At 35.2% G+C, this 6,053-nt stretch overlaps 1 non-coding gene across 1 annotated transcript; it reads right to left on the bottom strand.

The window, feature by feature from the left end:
- Window positions 1-595: 595 nt before the first annotated feature.
- Window positions 596-702, bottom strand: LOC116155529 (U6 spliceosomal RNA). Its single transcript, XR_004139415.1, has one exon. It is a non-coding gene; the product is annotated as a U6 spliceosomal RNA (small nuclear RNA).
- Window positions 703-6,053: the final 5,351 nt, after the last annotated feature.

Raw genomic sequence — 6,053 nt, forward strand, 5'->3', positions numbered from 1 at the left:
AACACTATTAAGTCATGAAGATGGGCTGTGTTTCCCCTTACTTAGACCTTCCTTAATTTCTTTCATCATTGTTTTATAGTTTTCAGTGTACAAGTCTTCATTTCCTTGGTTAGATTTATTCCTAAGTATTTCATTATTTTAGATAGTATTTTATATGAAATTGCTTTCCTGATTTTTCTTTTCATGTGTTCATTGCTGGTATACAGAAATATAACTAAATTTTGTGTGTGTTCCTCTTGAACCCTGCAATTCTGCTGAATTTGTTTATTAGTTTTAGCAGATTTCTTGTGAATAATTTGGGATTTCCTATACATAGGATATGTCATCTATGAACAGGGATAATTTTACCTTTTCATTTTCAGTTTGAATGTCTTTGCTTTTTTTTAACATTTTTTATTGAGTTATAGTCAGTTTATAATGTTGTGTCAATTTCCAGAGTAGAGCACAACTTTTCAGTTATACATGAACACACATGTATTCATAGTCATATTTTTTTTAGCTGTGAGCCACCAGAAGATCTTGTATGTATTTCCCTGTGCTGTACAGTATAATCTTGTTTATCTATTCTACATAGGCCTGTCAGTATGTAAAATTTCAAAATATGGAACTCTTCATGTATTTGTATGTCATCCTTGTGCAGGGGCCATGCTAATCTACTCTGTATCACTCCAATTTTAGTATATGTGCTGCCGAAGCAAGCAAAAACTGATATCTTTTTTTAAAAAAAATTTTTTATTGAGTTATAGTCATTTTAAAATGTTGTGTCAAGTTCCAATATAGAGCACAATTTTTCAGTTAAACATGAGCATACATATATTCATTGTCACATCTTTTTTCGCTGTGAGCTACCACAAGATGTTGTATATATTTCCCTGTGCTATACAGAATAATCTTGTTTACCTATCCTGCATATGCCTGTCAGTATCTACAAATTTTGAACTCCCAGTCTATCCCTTCCCACCCCCCTCCCCCTTGGCAACCACAAGTTTGTATTCTATGTCTATGGGTCTGTTTCTGTTTGATTTCACATATGAGTGATCTCATATGGTATTTTTCTTTCTCTTTCTGGCTTACTTCACTTAGAATGACATTCTCCAGGAACATCCATTTTGCTGCAAATGGCGTTATGTTGTCGGTTTTGATGGCTGAATAGTATTCCATTGTATAAATATACCACAGCTTCTTCAGCCAGTCATCTGTTGATGGACATTTAGGCTGTTTCCTTGTCTTGGCTATTGTCAATAGTGCTGCTATGAACTTTGGGGAGCAGGTGTCTTTTTGAAGTAGGTTTCCTTCTGTGTATATGCCCGGGAGTGGGATTCCTGGCTCATATGGTAAGTCTATTCCTAGTCTTTTGTTTTCCACAGTGGCTGCACCAAACTGCATTCCCACCAGCAGTGTAGGAGGGTTCCCTTTTCTCCACAGCATTTGTCATTGGTGGACTTTTGAATGATGGCCATTCTGACTGGTGTGAGGTGATACCTCATTGTAGTTTTGATTTGCATTTCTCTGATAATTAGTGATACTGAGCATTTTTTCATGTGCCTATTGATCATTTGTATTTCTTCCTTGGAGAATTGCTTGTTTAGGTCTTCTGCCCATTTTTGGATTGGGTTGTTTGTATTTTTCTTATTAAGTCATATGAGCTGGTTATATATTCTGGAGATCAAGCCTTTGTTGGTTTCATCATTTGTAAAAATTTTCTCCCATTCCGTAGGTTGTCGTTTTGTTTTACTTATGGTTTCCTTTGCTGTGCAGAAGCTTGTAAGTTTAATTAGGTCCCATTTGTTTATTCTTGCTTTTATTTCTATTGCTTGGGTAGACTGCCCTAGGAGAACATTTTTGAGATGTATGTCAGATAATGCTCTGCCTATGTTTTCTTCTAGGAGATTTATTGTATCTTGTCTTATGTTTAAGTCTTTGATCCATTTTGAGTTTATTTTTGTGTATGGTGTAAGGGAGTGTTCTAGCTTTGTTGATTTACATGCTGCTGTCCAGTTTTCCCAACACCATTTGCTGAAGAGACTGTCTTTATTCCATTGTATATTCTTGCCTCCTTTGTCGAAGACTAGTTGACCAAAAGTTTGTGGGTTCATTTCTGGGCTCTCTATTCTGTTCCATTGGTCTATATGTCTGTTTTTGTACCAATACCATGTTGTTTTGATGACTATAGCTCTATAGTATTGTCTGAAGTCTGGGAGAGTTATTCCTCCAGCCCCTTTATTTTTCTTCAGTAATGTTTTGGCAATTCTAGGTCTTTTATGGTTCCATATAATTTTACCTCTTCATTTTCAGTTTGGATGTGGTTTTTTTTTTTTTTTTTTTTTCTGTCTGATAGCTGAAGCTAGAACTTCCATTATAATGTTGAATAGCAGAATGAAAGTTATACATTTCCATTTTTCCTGAGCTCAGTGAGAAAGCTTTCAGTCTTTCTTTGACTTTGATGTTAGCTGTGGATTTTCCATAAATATACTTCATCATACTGAGAAATTTTCCCTTTATTTCTAGTTTTCTGAAGAGTTTTCTAAAATCATAAAAGGATATTGGATTTTTTTCATATGCCACTTTCTGTATCAGTTAGGATTATCATGTTTTTCTCCATTCATTCCATTAATATGGTATATTATATTGATCAATTATTTTTTTATGTTGAAACATTCTTACATTCTCGGGATAAATCCCTCTTGGTCAAGGTGAATATCATTTTAATATGTTGTTGAATTCCATTTAATACTATTTTATTGAGGATTTTTACATCTATATGAACAAGGGATATTGCTCTCTAATGTATTTAATGATGTCTTTATTTAGCACTAGTATTAGAATAATTCTGGTCTCATAGAATATGTTAAGAAGTGTTCCTTCCTCTTTAATTTTTTGAAGAGATTGGTGTTAATTCTTTTTTAACTGCTTAGTGGAATTCATCAGTAAATACATGTGGTCCAAGGCTTTTCTTTGTTGTGAATGTTTTTCACTGTTAATACAATCTCCTCACTAGTGTAGGTTTATTCTGAATTTCTGTATCTTCATGATTCAGAGTTATTGGGTTGTGTTTTTCTAAGAACGTGTCCATTTCATAAGTTATCCAGCTTGCTGTTGTACAATTGTTCACAGTGCTCTTTAATAAAACTTTTTTGGTCTCTGTAAGTTATATGCTCACTTTAATTTTAATTTTTTTAATTTGTGCCTTCTTTCTGTTTTGTCAGTGTAGTTAAAGATTTGTCAATTTTGCTGATCTTTTCAAAGAACCAAGGTTTTTCATTGATTTCCTCTCTTGACTTTCTACTCTACTCAGTTATCATACTATTCAGCTCCAAAATTTCTTTTTTGGTTCCAGTTTTTATAATTTCTATCTCTTTTTTAATATTGTCATTATGTTCATCTGTCTTATTTATGTCTTTTCCCATGTCTTTCTTTAGTATCTGTGCATCTTTAAAACAATCCTTTAAAGTCTTTGTCTAATAAGTCTGCCATCTGGGCTTCTTCAAGGATTTTTTTTCCATTTATTTTGTTCCTTTGAATGGCCTGTGCTTCCATGTTTCTTCATGTTCCTTGTGATATTTTGTTAAAAATTGGATATTTGAATTTTATAATGTAATGACATTAGGAATCTGATTATCTCCTTATCCCAGCATTCGCAGTTGTTGACAGTGTTGTTGTTATTATTGCTATGATTATTTATTATCCATTATTATTGCTCTTGTTTAAATCTGTCTTTGTGTCTGAGATCAGCCTGAGGTGAAATGCTTAAGGTCTTCTCTGGTATTTTGGGGCCCTGGGAACAGGTGGTGGCTTTCTAAATTCCTTCATATTTGAAGTTGCTTTTTAATGTCCAAAAAATAATAAGTGCAACCCCTTTAAATCTGGAAGCCACCTCAATCCATGGGGATTGAAACAGTAACATCGAGCTTCTGTGCCCACTGCTCAATGGTCCAAAACAGGGATGCACAGTGAGACCACAGAACACTGATGTTTGGAGGGCAAGGTGAAGTTTGCCTATGGGTTCTGTGGGTGTTGCCTTTGTTCTTCTGGAAAGAATTTCTGCAAAAGCTGTAAAAATCATGGCATAGAGTTGTAATGCCTAGTATACTGGCTGTCTTGCTGGTCCCAATATCCTATATCACCCTAGAAACCATCACAGAGAAGAGTCATTATTCTTTTGAAAGATAGAAGAAAACTTTGTAAGAAGATAACTTAGCTTTTAAGAGTTGCAGTTTTGTTCAACACCTTGTTAACAGGGATGAATTGTCAGGCAAGAGACAGCTCCTTTGTCAGGGAAGTTATCTGATTATGAGATCTACACACGATTCCAAAATGCATGCATGTGACTCTTTGGTGAAGACTAGAAGGAAAGGGTCCAATAATAATCTATTGATCTACCTCAATTCTTGGAATTCACTAAGAATCCCCTTTAAATCTAGTCTCTGATTTATAAGGATTGTCTGGCTAGTTGCTGAGAATAATGGGGGAATTGAGTTTTGTTTTGGATAAGTACCTTGCTCCCGGAGCTTACTGAGATCATCCTGGTGCCTTGCCATTGGTTCCCTTTTTACTTTATATCTCATTGTGATCTTGTCAATTCCCATGATGTTAACTGATAGCTTCCAACATTCTATTTCCAATTCTGATGTCCAGACTTCTGTAATCCACCATCTTCTTAATAACTACTCTTGTATACATAATAGACATCTTAAAATTTAATGCATCAAAACCCTTGATATCTTCAACCATCCTAGCTGATTTTCTCTCATGTTTGCTTCTTAATAAATGACACCACTATCCCTTCATTTGCCCAAGTTGAAAACCTAGGGGTCTTCTTTGATTCCACTATTTTCCTCAACCTCTACCCATTTCACCCACCCCCACCCAGATCCATTCTAACAGCATATCCTGTTAACTGTACCACCAAAATATACACTATAGATCAGTTCTCACCTTCCCAGTGCTACCCTCCCACTCCCAGCACCTATAGTCTCCCATACAGATCACTGAAATAGCCTGAAAACCGATCTCTCTGCACCTGCTCTCATCCTACTGTATTCCACTGCCCTAGTAGTAATGAGAATGGCTTTTTTCAAAAAATTTATTTAATTTTTCTTTTAATAGTGGTACTGGAAATTGAACCCAGGACCTTGTGCATGCGCTTTATCACTGAGCTATTTCCCTCCTCGAGAATGGCTTTTTAAAAGCTATGTAGACTCTCTTCCCTCAGTTCTGATGCCCATTCAGTGTACTTCTGCCCTTGGTTCAATATCTTTGAGAACAAAGATCCTACAAAAATACCAGTATAAATATACTCAAGAATGCATCTTAGATCATAATCATAGGTGTCTATCAGATGATTTTATGATTCCTTCTCTAAGGAGAAGCTTACGATATCAGGGATTTCTCTGTCCTCACAATTAAATTTACCATCTGGTCAATTATATTGGCACTGAATGAAACAGTCCAGTCGCTTCTCACTCCACTTAAAATTATATCCACATGCTTTAACATGTCATTTGAGGAACTGTATGATCAAGTCCCTACCTAAACTTTGACTTTATTTCATTCTTGCTTGACATATATGATTTTTCTGTGCATTTCTCAAACACCTCATGCCTGTTGCTACCTTGAGACTTTGTACTTACTGTCCTCTGTGTTTATGTTTCTTTTTTCATAGATCTATGTAAGATTGAATTTTATTACTCACATTATTTGCAAGACTTTAAGTGACTACTAATCCAGGAAGCCTTCCAGTCATTTTCTATCCTAACCTATCCCATTATCATCTGTTTTTTATAACTTTTATCCTTCTCTGAAAATATATTTTTTTAACTTCTAATTGCCATCCCATCTCCCCTAGAGTCTAAAATCCATCTGAGTCTTATTTTAAAGTTACATTTGCTCAAGGTGAAAAATAGTGTTTGGCAGTAGTTACTCAAAGCTTCTGTCGAGCGACATGAACAAATGAATTAACTGATAAGCTCAAGAAATTCAGGTTAAATTTTGACCTAAATTGTTTTACAAAACCGAGTCTCCCACTGGCAAGGTACGTTGCAAGCCATCTGGGT

The sequence above is a fragment of the Camelus dromedarius genome, chromosome 12 (assembly GCF_036321535.1).
Source record: "Camelus dromedarius isolate mCamDro1 chromosome 12, mCamDro1.pat, whole genome shotgun sequence".
NCBI lineage: Eukaryota > Metazoa > Chordata > Mammalia > Artiodactyla > Camelidae > Camelus > Camelus dromedarius.